The following is a 27,698-nucleotide window of genomic DNA, read 5'->3' as shown; positions in this document are numbered from 1 at the left end:
TACAGGGCTAATTTGTAATTAGCATTGGAGGCTCGGGTATATAGTTTTTTTGCGTGTTTGCGAGAGATGACGTGAAGAGAGATCGAAAACAAGGTGGGGGTCAGGTAAAACGAAACGGAAGAAGTATAACTGCTTCTGAACTGTTTGATTGCATTCAATAATGAGCTGGCAGAAAGCAATAAGCAGCTGTCTATTGATCACAAATTAAAGAGAGAGGCATCTATTAGATAACTACGTCCATACTAGTCTGAAAAAGTCTTATCCCGAATGCGGAGCAGAGTACAGGCCTGTTTAGTTCTTTGACGGGAGACCGATTTGGAATACCAGATGCTGTAGATTTTCGCTGTCACCACAGGCTGCTCGCAACATTCAGACTACCGTCAACCAATCACCAAGCTTTTCGCTTCTCCATCCTGTATTCAATTTCTCTCTCACCCTCCCCTTTATTTTTCGAATCTTTACTGCTCATTTTCCTGCTGCCATCGAAAGCTAATTGGGTCCACAAACAGCCAACCAAATAAACACAGCAGCAAAATAATCGAGGAAAACCATACACCCAAAGCAGTTAGTCCTTTTCATCCAAAGCTTCTGAAATCAATCTCAGACATTGCGGCATAACTACCACATTGTAGCTCATTTCTTCAACAAATAGGTACAGGTCTGATTAGTGCTTGGATAGGAGTCTTAATACCTGGTGTACTCGGCTTTTCCTATTAGTCGAGGTAGTCCCTGCCTTCATTCAGCACTCAATTTGCTGTTTGTTCCCGCGCTTTCTACAAATCTGTCGCTCTCACTCTCTCTAATATGGAAAGGCCTGATTTGTACTTACCAATGGAGCCTCGGGCTTATAGTTTATGTGTGTGTTTGTAAGAGATGGTGCGAAGAGAGATAGAAAACAATGTGGGAAGGCAGATAAAGGGAAAGGTGAGATTTACAAATACTTCCAAGTTGTTTGAGAGCTATCATGTATGAACTGACAGAAAGCAATAGCACCTGTCTACAGCTCTTTAATTGAAAGACAGAGCCAGCTATTAGATACCTACAGTGATACTAGTCTGAAAAAGCTTGATCTTGGAAGCGCTGCAGAATAATGGCTGGTTAATATGTGGAAAAGAGATCGATTGGGAATGATTGATCGAAACATAGAAAATAAGTGCAGGAGTAGGCCATTCGGCCCTGCGAAAATGGACCAACATTCAATGAGTTCATGGATGATCATGCAACGTCAGTACCCCATTCCTACTTTCTCGCCATACCCCTTGATCCCCCAGTAATAAGACTACATCCAACTCCTTTTTGAATATATTTAATGAATTGACTTCAACAACTTTCTGTGGTAGAGAATTCGACAGGATCACCATGCTCTGGGTGAAGAAGTTTCTAATCATCTCGGTCTTAAATGGCTTACCCCTTATCCTTCGACTGTGACCCCTGGTTCTGGACTTCCCCAACATTGGGAACATTCTTCCTGCATCTAACTTGCCTAAACCCGTCAGGATTTTAAACGTTTCTATGAGATCCCCTCTCATTCTTCTGAATTCCAGTGAATAAATGCCCAGTTGATCCAGTCTTTCTTGATATGTCAGTCCCGCCATTCCGGGAATCAGTCTGGTGAACCTTCGCTGCACTCCCTCAATAGCAAGAATGTCCTTCCTCAAGTTAGGAGACCAAAACTGTACACAATACTCCAGGTGTAGCCTCACCAAGGCCCGATACAACTGTAGTAACACCTCCTTGCCCCTGTACTCAAATCTCCTCGCTATGAAGGCCAACATGCCATTTGCTTTCTTAACTGCCTGCTGTAACTATATTCCAACCTTCAATGACTGATGTACCATGACACCCAGGTCTCGTTGCACCTTTGCTTTTCCTAATCTTTCACCCTATAGATAATAGTCTATCTTTCCGATTTTACCACCAAAGTGGATAACCCCACATTTATCAACATTTTATCACTGGATAACACATACCGGTAGAAGTAATATGTTGTAGCTGCTCTCGCAGTATTGTTGGCGCCAAGGCATGGGGAAGGATTGAGCTACATTTTGAAAATAGTGTATTATATGTACCCAACCTAATGGAGGCAGTGAATGCAAGGTACGAAAGGGATAGAAACTAAGGCCACAGGGATTTGGAAAAAAATTACAAATAGACTTCACCAGCCCCTGCTAGAGGATAGTGGAAAGAGAAATTGCCCAGTAATCAAAGACCAATTCACCGGTGGGTGGAAGCCTTCTATAACAGGGACTGCTCCGCTCGGACGGTAGCGCAGATCCTGGCTAGCAAGGTGATACCTTGATGGGGAGTGCCTCTACAGATAGACTCAGAAAATGGAACATTTTTAACGCGCAAAATAATGAAAGAAACATGTGCCATGCTCGGAATCAAACTTAGAAACATAGTAAATAGGTGAAGGAGTAGGCCATTTGGCCCTTCTAGCCTGCAACGCCATTCAATGAGTTCATGGCTGAACATGAAACTTCAGTACCCCATTCCTGCGTTCTCGCCATACCCCTTGATCCCCTTAGTTGTAAGGGCTATATCTAACTCCTTTTTGAATACATTGAGTAAATTGGCCTTAACAACCTTCTGTGGTAGAGAATTGCTCAGGTTCACCACTCTCTGGGTGAAGAGATTTCTCCTCATCTCGGTCCTAAATGGCTCACCCCTTATCCTTAAACTGTGACCCCTGGTTCTTGACTTCCCCAACATTGTGAACATTCTACCTGCATCTAACCTGCATAAACCCATCAGAATTTTAAACGTTTCTATAAGGTCCCCTCTCATTCTTCTGTACTCCAGTGAATACAAGCCCAGTTGATCCAGTCTTTCTTGATAGGTCAGTCCCGCTATTGCGGGAATCAGTCTGGTGAACCTTCGATGCACTCCCTCAATAGCAAGAATGTCCTTCCTCAGGTTAGGAGACCAAAACTGTGCACAATACTCCAGTGTGGCCTCACCAAGGCCCTGTACCACTGTAATAGCACCTCCTTGCCGCTGTACTCAAATCCCCTCGCTATGAAGGCCAACATGCCATTTGCTTTCTTAACCGCCTGCTGTAGCTATATTCCAACCTTCAATGACTGATGTACCATGACACCGAGGTCTCGTTGCACCTCTCCTTTTCCTAATCTTTCACCAGATAGATAATAGTCTATCTTTCCGTTTTTACCACCAAACTGGAAAGCCTCACATTTATCCAGATTATATAACAGGATAACCCATACCGCTAGTAGTAATATGTTGTACCTGCTCTCGCAGTTTTGCTGGCGGCCAGGCATGGGGAAGGATGTTGCTACATTTTGACAATAGTGTATTATTTGTGCCCAACCTAATGTAGGCAGTGAATGCAAGGTACGAAATGAAAAGAAACTCAGACCACAGGGATTTGGGAAAAATTTACAATTAGACTTCACCGGTCCCTGCTAGAGGATAGTGGAAAGATAATTTGCCTGGTAATCATATACCAATTCACCGGTGGGTGGAAGCCTTCTATAACAGGTTCTGCTCCGATCGGACGGTAGCGCAGATCCTGGCTAGCAAGGTGATACCTTGATGGGGAGTGCCTCTACAGATAGCCTCAGAAAATGGAACATTTTTAACGCGCACAATAATGAAAGAAACATGTGCCATGCTATGAATCAAAAGAAGAAACACAGTAAATAGGTGCAGGAGCAGGCCATTTAGCCCTTCTCGCCTGCAACGCCATTCAATGAGATCATGGCTGAACATGCAACTTCAGTACCCCATTCCTGTGTTCTCGCCATACCCCTTGATCCCCTTAGTTGTAAGGATTATATCTAACTCCTTTTTGAATATATTGAGTGAATTGGCCTCAACAACCTTCTGTGTTAGAGAATTGCACAGGTTCACCACTCTCTGGGTGAAGAAGTTTCTCCTCATCTCGGTCCTAAATGGCTTATCCCTTATCCTTAACCTGCAACCCCTGGTTCTGGATTTCGCAACATTGTTAACATTCTTCCTGCATCTAACCTGCATAAACCCATCAGAATTTTAAACGTTTCTATAAGGTCCCATCTCATTCTTCTGTACTCCAGTGAATACAAACCCAGTTTATCCAGTCTTTCTTGATAGGTCAGTCCCGCCATCCCGGGAATCAGTCTGGTGAACCTTCACTGCACTCCCTCAATAGCAAAATGTCCTTCCTCAGGTTAAGATACCAAAACTGTACTCAATACTCCAGGTGTGGCCACACAAAGGCCCTGTACCACTGTAATAACACCTCCTTGCCCCTGTACTCAACTCCCCTCGCTATGAAGGCCAACATGCCATTTGCTTTCTTAACCGCCTGCCATACCTGCATCACAACCTTAGTTACTGATGTTCCATGACACCCAGGTCTCGTTGCAACTTCCCTTTTCCTAATCTGTCACCGATAATAGTCTGTCTCTCTGTTTTTACCACCAAAGTGGACAACCTCACATTTATCAACATTATACTTCATCTGTCATGCATTTGCCCATTCACCGAACCGATCCAAGTCGATCTGCAGCCACATAGCATCCTCGTCGCAGCTCACACTGCCACCTAACTTCGTGTCATCCGCAAATTGGAGATACTACATTTAATCCCCTAGTCTAAATCATTAATATTAAGTGTAAACAGCTGCGGCCCCAGCACAGAACATTGCGGTACCCCACTAGTCACCGCCTGCCATTCTGAAAAGTACCCATATAGTCCTACTCTGTGCGTCCGTCTGAAAACCATTTCTCAATCCATGTCAGCACACTACGCCCAATCGCATGTGCTTTAACTTTGCACATTACTCTCTTGTGTGGAACTTTATCGAAAGCCTTCTGAAAGTCCAAATATACCACATCAAATGGTTCTCCCTTGTCCACTCAACTGGAAACATCCTCACAAAATTCCAGAAGATTTGTCAAGCATGATTTCCCTTTCGCAAATCCATGCTGACTTGCACCTGTCATGTCACCTCTTTCCAAATGCGTTGCTATGACATCCTTAATAATTGATTCCATCATCTTACACACGACCGATTTCAGGCTGATCGGTCTATAATTCCCTGTTTTCTCACTCCATCCATTTTTAAAAAGTAGGGTTACATTGGCTATCCTCCACTCTATAGGAACTGATCCAGATTCAATGGAGTGTTGGAAAATGACTGTCAATGCATCCGCTATTTCCAAGGCTACCTACTTAGGTACTCTGGGATGCAGTCCATCAGGCCCTGGAGATTTAATGACGTTCAATCCAATCAATTTCTGCAACACAATTTCCCTACTAATAAGGATTTCCCTCAGTTCCTCCTCCTTACTAGACCCTCTGACCCTTCTTATATCCAAAAGGTTGTTAGTGTCCTACTTAGTGAAAGCCGAACCAAAGTACTTGTTCAATTGGTCCACCATTACTTTGTCCCCGTTATGACTTCCCCTGATTCTGACTGCAGGGGACCTTCATTTGTCTTTACTAATCTTTTTCTCTTTACATATCTATAGAAACGTGCTAATCAGTCTTAATGTTCCCTGCAAGTTTCTTCTCGTACTCCATTTTCCCTCCTTAATCAAACCCTTTGTCCTCCTCTGCTGAGTTCTAAATTTCTCCCAGTCTCCAGGTTCGCTGCTATTTCTGGCCTTTTTGTATGCCACTTCCTTGGCTTTAAAACTATCCCTGATTTCCCTTGATAGCCGCGGTTGAGCCACCTTCGCTTTTTTACTTTTACGCCAGACAGGAATGTACAATTGTTGCAGTTATTCCATGCGGACTCTAAATGTCTGCAATTGCCCATCCACAGTCAACCCCTCAAGTATCATTCGCCAATCAATCCTAGCCAATTATCGCCTCATACATTCAAATTTACACTTCTTTAAGTTCTGGACCATGGTCTCTGAGTTAACTGTGTCATTGTCCATCCTAATGCAGAATTCCACCATGTTATGGTCCTTCATCCCCAAGGGGCCTCGCACAACGAGATTGCTAATTAATCCTCTCTCATTACACAACACCAGTCTAAGATGGCCTCTCCCAGAGTTGGTTCGTCGACATATTGGTCTAGAAAACCATCCCTTGTGCACTCCAGGAAATCCTCCTCCACCGTATTGCTTCCAGTTTGGTTAGCCCAATCTATGTGCATATTAAAGTCACCCATTTTCAATGCTGCACCCTTATTGCATGCACCCCTAATTTCCTGTTTGATGCCCTCCCCAACATCAGTACGACTGTTTGGAGGTCTGTACACAACTCCCACTAACGTTTTTTGCCTTTTGGTGTTCTGCAGCTCTAACCATATAGATTCCACATCATTCAAGCTAATGTCATTCCTAACTATTGCATTAATCTCCTCATTAACCAGCAATGCTATCCCACCTCCTTTTCATTTTATTCTATCCTTCCTGTATGTTGAATACCCTTGGATATGGAGTTCCCAGCCCTGATCATCCTAGAGCCACGTCTCCGAAATCCCAATCACATCATATTTGTTAACTCCTATTTGCAAAGTTAATTCATTCACCTTATTATGGATACTCCTTGCATTAAGACACAAAGCCTTCAGGCTTGTTTTTTTAACACCCTTTGTCCGTTTAGAATTTTGTTGTACAGTGCCCATTTTTGTTCTTTGTCTTGAGTTTATTAGCCCTGCACTTTTCCTCATCTCCTTTCTGTCTTTTGCTTTTGTCTCCTTTTTGTTTCCCTCTGCCTCCCTCCATTGGTTCCCATCCCCCTGCCATATTAGTTTAACTCCTCCCCAACAGCACGAGCAAACACTCCCCCTAGGACATTGGTTCCGGTCCTGCCCTGTTGCAGACCTTCCGGCTTGTTCTGATGCCAGAGTTACCACATACCATACCATACCCAAAGTTCGGAAATGGTGGAAAGTATGAACTTGACCTGAAAAACGGCCCTGCCTCAAGCAATCCTTTGACAGGCAAGAGAGAGACTGGGACGTTAGCAGCTATTCTAACGTAGCTTCGAGAAGCAGACCGCAAATAAGAAAACAAGAAATTCAGAATGAGGTTAGTGGCTGCTCTGGCCCTCCCAGTGCCTCCACAATTAAATGAAAAAGGGTTTAAACGATATTTTATATGGAGGACTCCACAAGCAGCAATCAAGGGAATATAACCATGCCATGCGTGGAAATAATTTCATGTTTTTAATTTAACAATTGACTGCAGGCGGTGTACCTATTGAGCACCAGTTCATGGCAATCGTGCACGAATGACTTATAAGAATGAGAATGTAACGCTCAACTTAACATGGGTGGCCTCTGGTCCCAGGATTGTATGTAAAAGATGTAATGACAATACGCCCCAGAATATAACCAAAATACGGAACGAAGGCTGGTATTCGAAGAGAACGGAGTATATCAATCGTACCGACTGAAAACTGGCAACCTTGGGAGAGAGAGACTTGGTGATGTGCATGAATAATTCTCAGTTGGGCAAGAGGATTTCATGGGTGATCATAATAAATGTTAAACACCCACGTCCAAATCTTAACGGATGCCACACCGGAGACTCTGCATGATAACGCCTGAGCACACTAATAGCCACTTCAGTAAGATATTTAACAACAATCATAAAGTTTGACCCGAAAATAGGACCAGGTATTGTAAGAACCCGGATGTTGCCCTAAATATAAAAACAATGCTCGTCATCGGCGAAACCTACTAGATACGGTACTCGCCGGGGGTGCAAAGGTGACTCGGAATCATAAATTCAATGTATATTGAAACGCTGTAGAATAAAATACAGAAAGCAGGATAAGTGAGTAAAGATTCCGGCAGGCTGTCAGATGTCAGGCACGAAGCATTATATGCCAATAGCCTGCGGGCATGGCTGTAAACCATATGACATGGCAATGGGCAAACAAATCTAACTGGCAACAGCAACAGGTATCGGCTAATTTAATGCAGGAAGCAAATAAGACTTCCTGCATTATAATGGCTCTAATCAAGGAAGGACAACGGGCTGAATTAGAAAATATAACATTCCCTGGGAATGACCCACGATGGGCTAAACTGTTTCAGTTCATTCAAGAAAATCTGATGGTCAGTCCAGAAATGACGCATAGGCGATGTGATAAATATCGATATGATTTGACTATTTTGTTGGCTAACGTTGCTAACAGTTTACTATGTTGAGGGTTTATGATCCAACCAGAGCTATTCGGTAAAAACCTATGGAAGCCACAATTTAACGGACAATGGATAGACACGAAGAATAAAATGCACAAGGGGATGGACTGCATAAAGTGGCCATTGCGGCAAGTATGTCCGCTACATAAACCAGTAGTGGAACCATACAGCATGGAAGGCATAGCAAGGGGTTGTGAATGGGAGCTGCAGCCCTTAAATGATACCAGAATGCATGAAATCGAACAAAATTGCATAAGTTTAACCAGTATACTTCAATGGTATACTTCAATGCGGATCAATTGGAACCCCCGATCAATGAATGCCAGGAAGGAAATATATGTCATGTTCGACGTTAAAACGAAACGTACTGATAAATAGGACAATGGGAAGGTATTGCGCAACACAGCAGCACAAAAGGACTGTCCGGACTACCCCCAGTAGTGGACTTGAGAAAGTTAAGCGCCTTTTTGGAAACACACACCCAGGTGATAAAGTACCTGGGAGAAGAGAAGGAGCGGTTACTCAGACAAAATGTCATCATGAGTTACACAAATCAAGAACAGATCTGAGTGATGGAGAAACTAAGTGACTTTACGGTTCATCAAGGGTCGGACATTTTTAAGGGCTGGTCACCTAAAACCTTCGTGGTCGTCAAATTGATGTGGAATCCAATTGTGGTAATAATGGTAGGAATATGTGTCGTTATCCAACTATATTTGATGGGTTAGATCAGAGGGATATTCAACCGCATGGTTCTAGCTGAACAGTAAACAGCCTTGATAACTACGGAATGTGGAGGTGATAAGGAAGCGAATGACTTTGTAAGGATTAGGGAAATAATTAAGACCCCCGAGTTTATGCTCTGTGTGTAAAAAACAAATAATAGTGGCGTGCCAATATTCCAGAGAAATGGTCAGGAGTAGTATGTGAAGACGCCACAAAAGACAGACCGATGAGTGATTCCAAGGATATGGATATGTTATCACCATTTCCAGCAGCCGGCTCAGAACATATATGTGGTCGGCTGTTTATTTGAAATAATCAGGGATCAACTGGAGGGACTTAATAGGGAAATTACAAATCGTACATACAATTCATAATGATAATTGGGATGTTTTAATTTGGAGTTAACAGGTTTTTGAAATTAATCCCACAACCTGTTTTTCTGACTGTGGGAAGCATGTGTGCGATACCATCCACAGAGAAGAAGATGTTGCAGTGAATCGACCAAAGACACAGAAAGGGATAACATAGACTGTTAATTGTATAACAAGATTTGAATTAAATAAAACGAATCATAATGCCATGTACCCGGAATTACCATTGAAGGCATGTAGAAGCCAGATTTGTGGACGCACCGTACCAATCAAGCATGTGTTAGTCAATCAGAACGTATTACTTTTAACTTCCGTAATTATCTGATGCTTTGATATGAAACTGTGTAGAATAAGATATTTCTGGCACTATGTTTGTGCATTCCTTCAAGGATAGCTCCCATGGCGGATTTCGTCTTTGAAAAATAAAAATCGCATTTACTTTAAGGCTAACGGACTCCGAGTGGTGGTTTGAACTTTACCCGGACATCCGAAAGCTCTCCTACTCCCCCAAGCTCTCGTACCTCCAAAGCTCTCCTACCCGCCGAACTCTCCTTCCCCCCAAGCACTCTTACCCCTCCAAACTCTCCTACCGCCCGAAGCTCTCCGAACCCCAAGCCTTCCGACCATCCCTCCAAATACTTCTTCACTCCCAAGCTCTCCTAACCACAAGCTCACCTACCCCGCAAGCTCTCCTACCCCTCATGCACTCCTATCCCCCCAACTCTCCTACCCACAAACTCAACAACCGCCCAAACAGTCCTACTCCCCAAAGTCCCCTACCCCCAAGCTCTGCTACCGCAGCACTCCTAACCCCAAAGTCCCCACCCCACCCCAAGCTCTCCTACATCCACCAAAGCTCTCCTACCCTCCCCGCCATGCTCTCCTACCCCGCAAATATCCTACGCACCTAGCTCCCTACGCCCAAGCTCTCTTACCCCCAAGCTCCCCAACCCAAGCTCTACCAACCACTGCCAAGCTCTCCTAACCACCCGCCAAGCTCTCCGACACCCCAAATCTCCTAACCTCCAAGTTCGCTTCACCCCAATCTCTCCTACACCCCTAAGCTCTGCTACCCACCACCAAGCTCTCATTCCCCCGTCGACTTCGCCGTCGCTCCAAGCTCTCCTACCCGGAGGCTCTCGTCCCCCTTCCCAATCTCTCCTATCCCACGAGATTTCTCACAACGCTCCCTCAACCTCTCCTACCCCCATGATGTCTCCTCCCACAGCTCAGCCACCCATTCAGACCTCTCTCGCCCACTCCCAGCTTTTTCACCACCCCCTCAGCTACTTTTCACTTCCTCAAGCTCTCTGTCTCTACAATGTCTCCTCCCCCAAGATCTCTCTCTCTCTAAGCCCTACCCAAGCTCTCTTCTCGTCAAATATCACCCCAAGCTCCCTCTTTTCACAATCCCCCCACTCCAAGCTCACTCTTCTCTCTCCCTCTGCATGCTCTCTTCTCACCCCAAATTCTTTCCGCCTCCAAGCACTCTCCAAAGTCGTAGCTCTCTCCTCGCAAGCTCTCTCCCTCTAAGCTCACTCCCACGCCATCCCAAAAGCTCTTTCAACCCGCAAGATCTCTTCCCCAGCCCTCTTCATTCCCTGATTTCACTTCCACTCAAGTTCTCTTTCCCATCCTAGCTCCCTTCTACCCCCCCAAGTTCTCATCTAATCCAACCTCCTTTCTACCTCCCAAGCACCCTTCTAACCCCTACCCAAGCTCACATACCCCATCCTCTCAGCTCTCTTTTACCCCAAATTCTCAGCTCTCTTCTACCCCCACCCCACAGCTCTCATCTACCCCCAGCTCTTATAATCTCCCAAACTCGCTTGTGCCCTACAAGCTATCTTCCCCAGAAGCTATCTTGCCCCTTCCAAGCTCTCTCCCCAAGCTTTCTGCACCCACTTCTCTTCCCTTAAACTCTCTTTCCGACCCGAATATCCCTTCTACTTCCTCAAGCTCTCCTGTAGCCCACCGCTTCAAGCTCTCTTCAACCCTCCCCCCAAGCACTCTTCTACCCCAGCTCCCAGCTCTGTACTACGCACCCACAGCCCCAGCACTATTCTGCCCATCCAACACCAGCACTAATCTAGCTCCGCCCCACAAGCTCTTCTAAACCCCAAGCTCTTCTACACACCAAACTCTTCTACTCCCCAAACTGTTCTACTCCACCTCCAAGCTCTCTTCTACTCCTTAGCTCTCTTCGACCTGACAAGTTCTCGTCTGCCCCCAAGCTGCCTTATACCCCCACTCCTCCAGTTGTCTTCTACCTCTACCCGCCCCCCCCCACAACTCACCATCATGTCCGAGAAAATTCCACGCATGCCGGTGACCCTGGATGCGATCGACAGGAATACTGCTTCCATTGCCCTCCCGGTGATCCCAGAACTTGGCATTCCAGCCCTAGTTTCCATCACTTCGAGCGACAGATGCGACCAAGAACCAAAAATCTTTTTAGGCATCAGAGAATGTTGCCCCCTCTGCACACCCCGCTCCCGCACCTGTCCAAACAACGCATCTGTCTTCACCACTCCTCCAATGTGGCACCGCCTGTTGAGTTCCTCATCAAAGCTCCGTGAAGCGAGGAGGGGGCGGGTTATGTTGGGGAGAAGAAAGATGTTGGGGAAGCAAAGTGAGCTGCATGTGCGCAAGTGATGGCTGTGTTATATCTCCATCTGGGTTTTCGCAATTTGTTGAAATGATTGGGGGCTGGGGACCACGTTCCTGCTCTGGCTTTGTATTCTGTGTTGCTGGACATTTTTACCATGGGATTTATGTCAATGAAAAAAAAGTGGGATGTGTCAGTTGGGTGTTATTAGCTGTGTTACTCACGATTTCAGACCAATGTTGGTGTTCACCTTTTGTTATAGAGCATAACCTTGTTGCTCATTTTCTAACATAGCTGGATAATTACACACTCTTGGTCCCACACCACGAAAGGGTTAAAACCAACTTAACATTCATGAAGGTAAAGGTTAACACGCACCAAGTTGATGGGCATCATTGATGTCTGAGCTGCACACACATACAGCAGTCTGTCAGCGTTGTCACTCAAATCAGCACTCTTTCTGGAAAATCGTTCCGATATCAGCTGCTCACTTAAGATTGGTATTTGAGAAATGCCAGCCATACTATGGCATCTGTCCCGGTTAGGTTTACTTTTTGTTGGAAGAATTTTTGAGCGGGTGATATTAAGGAAGATATGTGTACGAGGTTGAAGCTAGGTGATCCCCATTGCTCCTAGTATGTGTTAATATGCTCGTTACGACAAAAAACAATCGCCGGGCGTTATTATTGAATCTCGGCGTTAAGTCCGTGAGGAAAGTAACGATGTGCAATAATATGGGCGTTGAAATCGCCCATTCTGCTTATTACGCTCCAAAAAAGTGGGCCGATGTTAATATTTTTTCTTGGCCTTAAACACATGGGGAAAATAACGCTGGACGATAATCTCCTCAAACAGCCTGTCAGTTTCCATTTTTGCGAAAATGGGCGATAGCTCGCCGTTATCCATAATTTCAGCGATTAAATGGGCGTTAACTGGGCGTTAAGCAGGCAAGAAAAAGGGGATGTACTAGCCTAGTTGTTTTTGATCACCTGAAAGGCAGTGCCATCATTTGCTGGGAATTCCTTCACAAAAGCGGCTGCTTTGCGCAATAGTGAGATAAATAAACCTCTGGATGATCCCAAACCTCGTAATGTCAGGGGAGCTGCCCCGTTCCAATCTGGAATCCCAATTCACTATTGCATCAGTCTGAACATCCATGACGGTGATCAGTCCTGCTGCAACACATCTGAAATTGTCACATGCTTCACGGTGTACACCAAAACGACCTAGCAAAGGTGAGCAATGTGTCTAATGGATCTTCCGCCAAGCTGCCATCTGCACCATACTACTTGGCAGAGGCCCCATGACTGTAGCAATGTTTGATGCTCAAAAGCCTCTTTTTGGGTAATCCCCAGGGTTATCAGCTTGGCAGAGCTGTAAGCTGGTCCTTGTACAGCAATTTGCTCCTTGACCACCAGCACTACCACTATCACCAACAGCATCCGCTCCCTCATACTCTGTATCTCAGTCTGTTACTTTTCTCCAATCTGTCTTTAAGTTTTCCAGGCTGATTTTATCTCACCTGGTACTTGTAAGGAATAGCGTATAAGTATGTGTGCTTGGAATATTATTGTGTCCTGGATTTTTCTTCCGGTGAAACACCATGAGTACCTGAGCTTACAATAGTGCTCATGAACAACATTTTCATCATGCTTTCATTCATGCTGACAGTTTATCTAGTTCAGCAGAAGGTTTGCTCGAGATGCATGAATGAGGGAATAGGATAAGAAATATCTGGAGAAACTTTGCACCTCTCACTTGTTGGTGGCCGTTCTTGAACTTTTCCATTCCCCTTGATTTACAGGCCTTCGTCCTCATATGGATTTATTGGGTGTAGATTTGGAGGGCCTTTTACTGTTCTTCATCGTTCCGTTTTGTTATTTACTGTCTGCAAGTTTTCTAAAGTGGATGGTGAATAATACTTCAAGTGTTATTGTCTTTTTCATTAAACTTCAGTTAACTTTTCGGACGCATTAAGAATACGAAAGGTGTTCTATAAGTGTTTTCTTTTTTAAGAAATTCCCTTTTCCATTATGATAACTGTATATAATAATACACTATGCCACCCATAGTGAGTGTGAAAATAAGACATCTTGCAGGTACTGTACATTAGATGGGAGGATAAATTGTCTTTAATCTATGTATAGGTGTGAGTGAATTTATACTTCCAGGTGATACTGCAGGTTTAAATTGAACCATGCTCTTTGGTAGGCATGCATGGTAATCAATGGCAATAGATAGCACAGCATTAAGGGAAATCATTTTGCATATTTAAGAGACTGAATTTGTTTTGCTCAATAAAGGATGAAACTAAGTATTGTATACAATGAGTAAGTGTGATCCCCGGTCAATGAGTTGTGTCTAGTGCTATAATTGAGCAGGACTCGAGACAGTGGGGTCTGCAGGGAGCCTTCCAACAATCGTGTCAAGCTTTGCTTGATGGTTTGAACTGCCCGTTCTGCCTGGCCTTTGGATGCGGGTTGGAATGGAGCAGATGTTGACTTGCGTGATCACATTGCGGTCATGAATTAGTTGAATTCAGTACTGGTGAAAAACGGCTCATTTTATCTGACTAGGACATCAGGAAGTCCGTATGTGGCAAACGTGGCTCGTCAGCTTACGATGCTGGCGGTGGACTTGCTTACTGACATTATTACGCATTGAATCTATTTTGAATAAGAATCCACAACAAAGAAGAACATTTTAACTGGAAGTGGGCCTGCAACGTCAACGTGGATCGCAGACCAGGGTGTGCAGGGCCACGAGCACAAACTAGCCGTGCCTCTCATAGAAACGTAGAAACATAGAAAATAGGGGCATGAAGAGAACATTCGGGCCTTTGAGCCGATACTGCAATTCAATAAGATCATGGCTGATCACTTTCTCAGTATCACTTTCCCGCTTTCTATCCATTCCACTTGATCCCCTCAGCAGTGAGGGCATATCTTGAATATATCCAATGAACTGGCATCAACTACTCTCTGCGGCAGGGAATTCCACAGGTTAACAACTCTCTGAGTGAAATAGTTTCTCCTCATCTCAGTTCTAAATGACCGATCACTTATCCGAAGACTATGTCCCCTGCTGCGGGCCTTCCACAATATCTGGAACATTCTTCTCGGATCTAACCTGTCTAGTCCCGTCAGAATCTTATAAGTTTCAATGAGATTCCCTCATCCTACGAAACTCCAGTGAATTAAGGCCCAGTTGATCCAGTCTCTCCTCATATCACCGTCCAGCCATCCCTGGAATAAGTCTGGTGTAACTTCGCAGTGCTCCCTCAATAGCAAGAACGTCCTTCCTCTGATTAGGAGAGGAAAACTGAACGCAATATTTCAGGTGAGGCCTCACTCAGGCCCTGTACAACTGAAATAAGACCACCCTGCTCCTATATTCAAATTCAACAGCGTTAAATGCCAAATTTCAATTTGCCTTCTTCGCCGTCTGCTGTACCTGCATGCCCACTTTTGTCCCACGTGACGGCCAGGAACCAAGTAGGCGTAGGGAACACACTTAGACCGTGGGATCGTGATACCGAGAGACATCTTCCGGACCCAGTATTGTAATTTGAAATACCCCGGGGTGGAACCAAGCGGTGCACAGCGGCTAACGGAATCCAAACCTGTGAACAGGGTCGGACCAACGGGCCGAGCGGTGGTAGGTAGTCATTAAGGTTAAAGTAAGCACTGCGGGAATTGCTTAAACGCGTTTTAAGAATTGTATAAGTTTGTGTAACAGCAGAACTTGTGACCTGACAGTATCTAGGAGACGGTTTACTACAAGTTACGCTAGATAGAAAGCGGACCTCTGAGAGTAGATTCCGAACGGTACTCGTCCGACCCAGGAATGGCCATGAAAGCAAGTAACCTCCAGTGGGGATCAGAAGGGTCCATTACACGCCATCTGGCGGAAAATAGAAAAGAAGCTAATCGAAAAAAAAAATGATTAGCTCAGGGTGGAATCCTCAGGAACTACCAGCAAAGCAAAGGGAATGGTGGGAGAAGGAACGGAAAGTCAAAAAGGAAAAAAAAAAGGCTGTGGTCTTGATACTGCGAGCCCATGTAAATTAACATAGGAAACTAAGATTTAAAAAAAACTGACGGTGATTGTCTTAAGTGAAGTATGGAAGAGGAATAGAACCGGCCAAAGAAAAAGATTAATAGGAAAGAAGAGAGACTTTTCTGAACGTGTGTATTAAATGAGAATTGCATGTGTGAATTTTGACTGCAGAATGAATTTTTTATGTTTTCAGGTTCCGAAAGCCTGGTTGGAAGAGGAATGCAAGTGTCTGTTCATTTTAGAAACAGAGTGAAAGTCTTTTTTAACCCTTTGTATTGTTGTCCTGTATGTGGGAAGTTTTAAGACATTTAAGTTAGAAACGCAGGTGTGGATTTATTCTGATGATAAGTTACGGAGCTAGGAAATTAAACAAATGTATAAAGGATAGGTTTGTTGAGCAAAAGATGTATTTGACATGCTCACTTACTTGTCGAAAGAAAACATGCAATGATTGATTGGGTTGAAAGACATAAATGTATTCTCGGAATGAGATAAAGAATGGTTTAAAAAAAAAGAGCTACTAGCAAAAAAAAAAATGCTTCAAATAAAGATTGAAATTACAAAGTTTGAATTTTGGGATTTTGAGATATTCAGAGAAGGCACAGAAAATACTGAGGTGGATTTAAAAAAAGAAAAAGATTAAATTAAATCTGATCAGGTCAAACTCCTGGGCAAGTGGCGAGCTATCTGCGAAGGTGTAAAAGGAACTTTTGGAAAATGTTAAAAACAGCAAGCTTTAGTAACGACTTTGAAACTGGAGCATTTTGAGATAACGAAAGGCAGCCCTCAAACTCTCAAAGCTTGACTCCATTCCAGTTATGAAAAAGAAAAAGAAAAAATAAAGACCACACTTTGAAAGTAAACAAATGATTTTAAATTAACAAATTTATGGAGTTACGAACCCTCCATGTAAAATACAAAACCTAATTTGAAGAAAGAAAAAAAAGATGTAACGGAATAAATGCAAAAAGACATAACTTACTAAATACTAGTTGATGTTTGCTGTGAAAAAGATATTGCTTATATTAGAAGGAAAAAAATTGGAATCGGTAAAAAACACTCTGCATGGATTCGAATTTTAAATTATGAAAAAGTTTCAATGCAGTTTGAAAAGATTTCCAAAATGGACAGTGTTTATCATAAAAAAATCCATAACAGTCTAAACAAGCAGGAGGGTTTTGATGATAACGAGGAGAAAGAGAGAAATAAAAAAAAACAGAATTGAATTTCAGTGAACAAAATTGCTATTGTATGTGTGGTCTTGTTTTAAAACAATTTTAAAAAATAAAATACTTTGGCAAGTATACGAATAAGAAGTTAAGAAAACATTGGAGTTTACTCTAATGATTTATGCTGTTTTTAACGGATTCCTAATTTCGAAGCCAGTTTTGAAGGCACAAAAACTTTTTTTCAGATGATTACGTGAAGTCACGTAATGACATCAGGTCTTCTTACAAACCTGCAAAGGAGATAACCCTTTCCATTGACAGCCGTTTTATACTGATCATTATTAATTTGGATTTCTTACAAAAAAGACTCATCTAACAGAGGAAACAAAAATAAAAACAGAACTAGCTGTTCTAATAATACTTTCCTGATAAAATAAAGAAATAGATACTCAATAAAACAAATTGAAAAGTTAAAAGCTAAGATCAACAGGCTGGAAGAGATAACGGAACTAGACGGATAGTGCAGTGCGCAGCCATATCACCATCACCTACGGCAATAGAGCCAATGTACCCCACGGTGGGTAGGTGTAGTCCACAAAACCAACCTAACGGTTAAGCAGACAGCGATGTTTGGAGGAATAGCTTTGGCCTTGGTCATAATAGGAGTTTGGGTAATATTTAAGTGGGTAAAGACATGGGCGCACGTCCTGCAGATTCAGCTCGAAATGGTTCGATTATTACCTTGTGCTTCTGATTTAGCAGGGTGACAGGGACACTCGTAGAGCAAAAAAAACTTAACCCCTGGTGACGACCAGGCCGTCTGTTTAAAATTACAGATAATACTTACCGGAATGGGAATACGAAAGGCGCTACTCGTAATATGGATAGCCCTGCGACATGCACTTAACTTGGGCAACACCGACGGACAGGAGAGCACGCTGGAAATAAACAACAACATGAACTATGGAGTCTTGTTTAATTTAACGGATGGAATGTGCATCCCAGCAGCCAAGGACTGGAGCAAGGACAGGACTTATTTTAATGCATGGTTACAAGTGAATCCAAAGAGGAATCCTAATAAGAATAAGAGTATGTGTACAATGCTCCACGGGTATAAGGAGCAGATGCATTAAACGGAGGGATGTCAAAGGGCCTGATGAATGTACTTTCGGCATAATTTGCGCGCCTCTGGGACAATCCCAGCAATCAGTCATCCGCAAGAAGGTAATGGGGCTGTGTGGGCATTACGATGAGGCGGGGGCAGCAGCAATATCATTGTATGTATGTTTCTCACCCCATCCGATACCGCGCCCCATAAGAACCACTACATTGCCCGAGGAACTGCCTTGTCCCATAACTACGAAGGGACAAGAGAATGGGATTGTAATGTACAACGAGGGGGAACTGTTAATGATAATGTTAAACATGAAATTGTGCCTGTTCTGATCAATATTTCAGGCATCCAGATGCCGGAATACTGTACCGAACAGTCAAGGAAAATGTACAATGTATTAAGTAAAGTTGTAATGCAGCAGGCTGCCGATGCAATGGGTGCCAGTAGGTTCCGCGGACCGGGGTTAGCCCCCAGGATAAAGAGGGAAATAGGTAATGATGTTGCTACCGTTTTCAATACAGGGACCTACGTAGTGAACTCGATAGACATACAAGAATTAAATGAGAGGGTGGAACAGCTTAGAGGGGTGATGAAGGGGTTATTGGAGAGGGTGGAGCAAAACCAGGAAGACCAAGCCAACCTAGGAAAGGAGGGTGCCAAAATCCAGCTGGATGGCATCTCAGTCCTGGAAGCTCACGCCGCAACCATCAATCACCTCATTGATAGAGAACAGGAAGATACAGGGAAAGCAAAGAGAGGGGCAACTCTGTCACGCTTATGGTCTGTGGATGGTGGGACAGATCCGCCACAATCTCGACCAGATCCAACGCGGGGAAGTACCCGATTGGATAGACATTTCACATTTTGATCAGTTGGCTAAACAAAGGGGGACACTGGATAATTGTACTCTGAAGGGACTGACCAGAGTATACCCACCAATTCCAGATTGCCAGTTGGGTAGGACTACCGGGATAGGGATAGTCCTGATGAGCACCATAGCCACGCCGGACTCAGGGCAGTTCCCCCTATACCAACGGGAGAGTATCGGAATAATATGGGAAAATGTCTCCATACGCTACTACCTTACCACCACCTCATGCCGTTCGTCGAAACAACATACTTACCGGGATTTCCCTAGCAGATTGCAAGCAAAAGGGGGAAATCATAGTATGCCCTCACTCGGTGGGCAGAGGGGAGCTAGACGAGTGCGGGTTTAACCGAACCGACTGGTGTGTACTAGAAATAGTGCCCGCACACATGCACTTCGCGAGGGCAGGCTACGGAGGGAAGGGAAGATACTGCGTCTCTACGACTGAGCGTTCATTCCAGTATAATGACCTGCAGTTCCCTATGCCACAGCCAAACTTTTGCTTTACACCACAACGACCTGTCGCGATCGGGCAAGCGCATATCACCAAGGTTAGGCGACGGAAGTCCGAAGTTATTGAGGTAACCGATCAGCTCCATGATCATTTACAGGATTATGACGAACCAGATCAGGTCCCTATCCCACATCTAACCGAAGTATTACGAGAGTTGAGGCTCCGAATGGGTCAATCCGTAAAGCTCTACCACCAACTACAAACTAAAATCAAAGTACTGGAAGAAGATACCGAGGTAGACTTACAAATCAGAGTTGGTGGAGAAAGGTCTGGGACTGGGGAATAAATGTGAACATCCACCCATGGAGTCGAATAATTTCACATATACTGGTCGGGATACAATTGATCTTAGAAATAACAGACACCACGCACAACGAAGACGGACAAATCACCATTCCCCGGATACTAAACAAGCCTATTTTGGAAGGGGCAGGAGGATTTGGTCTTTGTGAATTCGGTTTAAGCAACCGGGACTCGTGAAACCGCGTGACTGGCCAGCACGTAGAGGCAGGGAGTACCGGGCCGTGCACAAAATCGAATAAAGGTCGAATGATCGGTTAAAATGGGACTGGGACTAGTCCCTTTACCGAAAGGGTGAGTTGTTGTAGGAGGTAGGCACCTTTCGAATATATCAGAACACTAGGCATTTGGCACCTGCTAGATATATCTAAACGCATATAAGTTTAAAGTGGCCACACATAAAATGGCTGCCCAGGCATGATGGTAAGTCAGGTAGTCAAGCTGTGAATTGTTGAATGTTCAATGACAGAGCAATAATCCTGTGAGGCCCACTATAGGAATGCCTTGGATGCAGGATAAGAATAATGAGGAGAGAACCCATCTCCCGTATTCAAGGCCAGGAAGAAAGAGATAAGAGAACCCATCTCCTGTAAACAGGGTTGTAAACCAATTATTTCTCCATGAAGAAAGAGCTCGTGAGAGAACCACTAATCTCCTGTCGTAAAGTTATCGATCAGCCCAAGCTGACAAGAGACGAACACATGGTTCCTGAGACATAAGGGGAATTCTATTGGGTTAAAAGAACCTATATGTAATCTATAATCGTTGTGATTGGCTTGTGTCCAGCCGCGATGGACTGTGTAACTGTAGTAAACTGTTTGTAACTGTTGTGAAACATATAAAAGTAAATGTAACCCTTTGTTCTGTGGAGAGAAACCTGGATACGGTCCTGAGTTTTCCTCCCCGCTGAGCGTAATAAAGGCCGCCAGATGTTGGAACCGACTCTGAGTGTTGAGTGATTCTTCAGAGAAAACACTAACGCTAACAACACATATCGACCAGACCAAATAAGGACGGAATATTTCCTCACCTAAAGTACATTAGCGAACCAGATGGGTTTTTAGAAGAATCCCATAATTTCACGGTCACCATTACAAACACTAGCTTTGTATTCGAGATTTATTTAATTAACTGAATTTAAATTCGCCAGCTGCAGTGAAGGGATTTGAACCTCCAGCACATTAGTCCAGACGTCTGGATTTGTAGTCCAGCAACATAACCCCAATCTACCGTACCCAAATATTTCTGGTGCTTTCAAAGCCAGAAGCTTGGCTCTGTTATGATATTGAAGCACGCCCCAGAAATATATGAAGGGCTGGCTAGGTGTGCTTTCTGTACCATCTCTTAATCTTCATGGTAATTAGAAAATCTATCATTGAATGGGCAGGAATTGAGGTACAAGTTATTGGTGAATTGGAAGTTGAAAGTACATCAGAAATATTCCAGAAAGATAATACGATAGGAATTGTGGTCGAAAGCTTCCTGTGGGCGGATGCCACCGACCGGTAAACAATCGACAAATTTACCTGCCGGTCCTGCTGTTTCAGCGACTTCCACTCCTGGGTCTCGATACGTAAGTCTGCCTGAAGGCTTACTTATTGCAGGAGCAAATGCGGTTCGAAAGCTCGCCTGGGATCATGTAGGCTTGCACAACTGATAAAATTATGGAATCTCCAGTGATAATTTTGAGGATTTGTAAGGATCATAAGTATCAATGGGATTCTCTTAAAACATATACGAGCACATGAAATAATAAAACATTGGTCTGCGGGATGGGGCAGGAACTTGGGATATGATATGGGGCAGGAGGTTCTGCTGGCTGAAGGGCAGGAACTTGGGGTGGGGTTGGATAGGAACTTGGAGTGGATAATGATGCTCGAACGAGGGCTGGTGAATGAGCAGTAAAGTTCTGAGGGATTGACATGGAATTGGGAGTGAATGGGACAGGAACTTGGGCTGGTTGATTGTTCAGGAATTTAGGCAGTCGGGTGGGGCAAGAACTTGGGCAGGTTGATTGGTCAACAACCTGATCTTTCGACGGGCAGGGACTGGGCTTTAGCAATGGGCAGCAACTTGGGTTGTGTGATGTGGCAGGAAATTGAGCTGCGTGATGGGCAGAAAATTGTGCAGGGGTTTCCGCAGGAACTTGGGTTAGGGTATGGGCACGATTTGGGCTGTGAGATAGGGTAGGGACATGGACTGTGGAACGGGTAAGGAAATACGCCTATGGGATGGGGCATGGAATTGGACGAGAGGATGGGCATGATCTAGGACTGGGGGAACGGGCAGAAATCTGTGCTGGGTAATGGGACAGGAACTTAGGCTGCGATGTGGGCTGGAACTGGGGCTGTGGGATGTGGCAGTTGTTTGGGCTGGTAGATGGGGCATTAGCTTGTGGTGGGGGATGGTCTGGAGCTTGGATTGGGGCACAACTTGGGCTGGGGGATGGAGTAGGAATTTGTGCTGTGAGATCGGGCAGGAACCTCATGTGGGTGATGGTCAGGAGCTTGCACTGGGGAAATGGAAGGAATTTGGGCTCTGGGGTGGGGCAGGATCTTTGGCTGCGTGAGGGGCACGAACATGCGCTGGGGCATGTGATCGAACCAGAACTCGGGATGAGGCAGAAACTTGGGCTGGAGGTGGGTAGGAACTTGGGCTGGGTGATGGAAACTATCTTGGCCTGGGAATGGGCAAGATCTTGTGCTGTGGAATGGTGCAGGAAGTTGGGCTGGGGATGGGCAGGGTCGTGTTGTGGGGGATGCGCAGGAAATTGGTCTCGGGGTTGGGCAGTGTCTTGGGCGCTGAATGCGGTAGAAGTTGGGCTGGGGGCTGGGCAGGATCTTGGGCTGGAGATGGACATGAATTTGGGCTGGAGATGGCCAGGAGTTTCGGCTGATTGATGTGGCAGCATATTCGGCTGGGGAATGTGGAACGAATTTGGATTTTGTGATTGAGCACGAAATGGGTTAGGTAATGTTCAAGAAGTTTGTCTGGCGAATGTTCCAGGACTTTAGCCTAGGTTGGGGCGGAAACTTGGGCTGGGGGATGTGGCAAGCAGTTGTGCGGCGGGATGATCAGGAACGCGGGCTGGGGAATGGGCAGGAACTTGTTCTGGAGGATCAGCATTAACTTGGCTTGGGGATGTGGCATGACATTTGGCTTGGTTTGGGGCAGGTAATTGCGCTTGGTGATCGAGCAGGTAGTTGCATTGGGACATGGCCAGGAATGTGGTCAGGCGGCTGGGCAGGAACTTAGGCTTGGATGGGGCTTGAACTTGGCCGAGGTGATGGGAAGGAATTTGGGCGTAAGTTGCGGTAGGAATCTTAGCTGGTGGATGGGGCAAAAATTGGGGTGCGGGATTTGCAGGAACTAGTGCTGCGGATGGGCAAGGCATTCGGTCGAGGCATGGGGTATGAACATGCAATGCGAATTATTCTGCTTATTGTGCGCTCTGCTAATTCCCCTGCTACAGTAACAGCAAGTTTACCTGTTTCTCGAACCAACTCTTCTCTATCTAAATGATAATTTATTTTTTTCAGGAGCTACTTCCGTTGTATTGAAAAGCATCCCGTGTTTCTGGAGCTCCTAATTCCCCAGTTTCTACAGTGCCCCATTCGGCATATCCTTTAGCTCCTAATTTTCATTTTTCTAGCCCTAATTTCCCTGTTTCTGTAGCTAATACCCTTGTTTCTGAAATAATTCCAGTATTCCTGGAAATCCTTATACCCTTCTCTGCAGCTCGTAATTCCACCTGTTCCTGGAGCTAATTCTCCTGTTTCTGGAGCTCATCTTTTTTCTGGAGTTCCTAATATCCCAGATTGTGGATCTCCTAATGCATCTGTTTCTGGAGGTAACTCCTCGGTTTCTGTTGTTAATTCAATTGTTTCTGGAGCTAATATCTTTTTTTCTGGCGATAATTCCTGTCGAGCTTCTAATTTCCCTTTATCTGGAGCTACAAATTGTGCAGTTTATGATGCACATAATTGTGCTTTTAACGTGTCTAGTCGACGACGATACATATGGCTCCGAATTGTCCTGTTTATGGTGCGCTCTCCTAATTATCCTGCAACATGAACAGAAAATGCATCTTTTCACGCGGTAACTCTCCTCTTTCTAAACGCAATTCCCCTGTTCTGGAGCTGATTGCGCTGTACTGCGATTATTCCTGTTTTCCTGGAGTTTGATTCCCCTTTTTCTGGAGCTAAATTCCACTGTTTTTGGGGCTGCTAATTTCCCGGGCTGTGGAGCTCCTTATTGCTTTGTTTCTGGAGCAACTTCCCCTGTTCCTGGAGCAAATCACTTTGAATCTGCTGCTGAAATGGCCTTTGTTTCTGGAACAACTGATGCTCCTTCTTTCTGGAGATATTCGCGATATTTCTGTACATAATTCCTCTCTCTCTGGAGCTCCTAATTCGGGTGTTTCTGGACCACTTAATTCCCAGTTTATGGAGTTCACTCGAATATTTCTGGAACTAATTCTCCGGTTTCTGGAATTAATTCTGGTATCTCAGGTAATCCCATTCGCCCTGTTCCTGGAGCTAGTAGCCTTGTTTCGGTGTTAGTTTCAATGTTCCTGCAGCTGCTAAATCCCATTTTATGCGAGCTCCCAATGCCGCTGTTGCTGGAGCCCCGACTACCCCAGATTCTACAGGTCCTAGTTCCCCTGTTTCTAGAGCTATTCAGGTTGTTTGTGGAGATCGTAGTTCCCCTGTTTCTGGAGCTTCAAATTGTACTGTTTATGCAATTAAGCAATTCCTAATTTTCATCTATCTTGACATAATTCCCCTGTTCCTGGAGCTAATTCCCCTTTTTATGGATCTCATGCTTTTTCTGCAGTTCCGAATATCCCAGATTGTGGATCTCCTAATGCATCTGTTTCTGGAGCTAACTCCCCTCTTTCTGGAGCTCATGTTTTTTCTGGAGTTTCTAATATCCCAAATTGCACATTTCCTATTGCATCTGTTTCTGGAGGTAAAGCCCCTGTTTCTGTTGCTCACGGAACTATTTCTGGAGCAACCATTTTTCTGGGGAAACTTCATGTGGAGCTCCGAATGTCCCTTTTTTCTCGAGCTTCAAATTTTACAGTTTATGAAGCACATAACTGTCCTTTTCTTTTTAGTGTCCAGTAGTTAGCCGATATATATGGCGTCGAATTGTCCTGTTTAAGGTGCGCTCTCCTAATTACCCCGTAAAATGAACAAAAACAATTCACTTCTCCTGGAGGTAACTCTCTTTTTCCTAAACGTAAATCCCCTGTTTCTGGTGCTAATTGCTCTGTACTGTGATTATTCCTGTGTTCCTGGAGTTCTCTTCCTCTGTGTCTGCAGCTCTACATTGCCCTGTTTGTCGAGCGAATTCCACAGTTTCTGGAGCTGCTAATTTACCAGTTTCTGTAACTCCTAATTTTCTACTTTCCGGACCTATTTCCACTGTTCCTAGAACCAATTACCCTGTTTCTGGCGCTAACTCCCTTGTTTCTGAGCTAATTCCCGTGATCCTTGAGCTCCTACTTCTGCTCTTTCTGCGACTCCTAATTTCCCTGTTACTGGATGGAATTCGCCTGTTTCTGTGGCCAATTCAGCTGTTTCTGGAGAAATTACCAGTTTCTGAAGGTCCTGTTTCTGGAGATATTTCTGTTGTTTGAGGAGTTCCTAATTCCCCTGTTTCTCATGCTCAAATTTGCACTGTTTATGAAGCAGCTAATTGTCCTTGTCAGCTGTCTACTCGCTTGGCGATATATATAGTTCTGAATTGTCCTTTTTATGGTGCGCGTTCTTAATTCTCCTGCTACAGGAAGACCTAATCAAACTGTTTCCGGATGTAACGCTCCTATTTTTAAACACAACTCCCTGTTTGTGGAGCTAATTGCGCTGTACTTTGATTATTCCGGGGTTCCTGAAGCTCCTGCTTCCCCTGTCTCTGCAGTTCCTCAGTACCCTGTTTCTGGAGCAAATTCCACTGTTTCTGGAGCTGATAATTCTCAAGTTTCTGTAACTCTTATTTTCATCTTTCTGGAGCTAATTCCGCTGTTTCTGGAGTCAATGGCTCTATTTCTGGAGCAATTCCCTTCTTTCTGCGCTAGTTCCCGTGTTCCAGGAGCTCCAACTTCCCCTCTTTCTGCGGCTCCAAATTCTCTTGTTCCTAAAGTTAATCACCCTGTTTCGGTAGCTAATTGCTCTGTTTCTGGAGCGAATACCTATGTTTCTGAAACTAATTCCCCAATCTGTGTAGGTCCCAGTTCTCCTGACCCTGCAGCTCCGAATTCCTCTGTTTCTGGGGCACCAAATTGCCCTCTTTGTATTGCAGCCCAATTGCCCTTCATCTGGCCACTAGTTCCCCGATATATATAGCTCCAAATTGTATTATTTATGGTGCGCTCTCCTAATTCTCCGACAATAGGATCAGCTAATTCACTTGTTTCTGGAGCTGGCTGCAATTTTCCCAATTTCGAGAGTCTGCTCCAAAGTAAAACGTTGATAATGCCCTCTGCTAATTATGCTGGATCGGGATCTCCTGAAACTCCTGTTTCTTTTGTTCCAAATTTATTTGTTTATGGAACCATACATCCCTCGTTTGTGGTTCGTAAAATTCCCCTGTTTTTGGAGCTAGTTCCGCTGATTCTGGAGATGATTACACTGTTTCTGCAATTGTGTCCCCTCTTTATGGAGCTAATTTCCTTGTTTATGAACGTATTCCCGTGTTCCTGGTGCTAATTCCCATGTTTCCGGAGCTAATTCAACTTTTTATGCAGATTCTAATATCCCAGTTTGTGAAGCTCCACATTTCTCAGTTTCAGGAGGGAACCCCCCATTTTCTGTAGCTATTTCAAATTTTCCTGGAGCTAATAATTCTGCCTCTTGAGCTGAATGCCTAGATTCTGCAGGTAGTAGTTTCCCTATTGCTGTAGACGTTTCCGTTGCTTGGAAGATCCCAAAAACCATTTTCTATAACCCTGTGCTGTTTGTGAAGCACGTAATTGTGTTCTTACATAGTTACTAGTTCCCCTATATATATAAAGCTCCGAATTTTCCTATTTATAGTGCACTCTCCAAATTCCCTGATACACTGTGCAGCGAATGTTTCTGGAGCTGTCTCCAAATGTCCCACTTTCTGGAGCCTGCTCCAAAGTCCTACGTTGAAGGAGCCCTTTCCTAATCTCCTCTATCTTTTTTCCAACTTACTTTGTTCATGGAACCACACTTCCCTTGTTTCTGGATCGTATATTTCACCAGTTTCAGGACATAATTCCACTCTTACTGGAGTTAATTTCACTGTTTCTAAAGTTAATGCTCTTATATCTAAGCTACTTCCTGTGTTCCTGTAGCTTCACGATCTACAGATCCCAATTCCCCTGATTCTGAATCTATTACCACTGGTTGTGGAGGTGATTATTATTTTTCTGGAGCTCCTAATATCCCAAAATGAGGAGATCCTATTTCCTCTGCTTCTGGACGTAAATGCCCTGTTTCTATAGCAAATGCAACAGTTTCAGTAGGTGCTGATTCCCCAGTTCCTGGAGGTCCTAGTCCTGTTGTTTCTCGAAATTATTTAATTGTTTGTGGAGTTCCTAATGTCACTGACAATGGAGATGCAAATCTCGCAGTTCATGGATCACATCATTATCTTTTTCTTGTAGCTACGAGTTCCCCTATAAATCGTAATTGTCCTGTTAATGGTGCGCTCTCCTATTTCCCATTCTACAGGAACAGCTAATTTGCCTTTTTCCGGAGTTGTCACCATATTTCCCACTTTCTTGTGCCCTCTCCTATGTTCCATGTTGATGGTGCCCTCTCCTAATTTCCCCGTATCTACTAAATCTCCTGTATCTTTTGCTCCAAATTACATTCATTATGGAA

The sequence above is a fragment of the Pristiophorus japonicus genome, chromosome 28 (assembly GCF_044704955.1).
Source record: "Pristiophorus japonicus isolate sPriJap1 chromosome 28, sPriJap1.hap1, whole genome shotgun sequence".
Taxonomy (NCBI): domain Eukaryota; kingdom Metazoa; phylum Chordata; class Chondrichthyes; family Pristiophoridae; genus Pristiophorus; species Pristiophorus japonicus.
Note: the sequence above shows the minus strand (reverse complement) of the source record.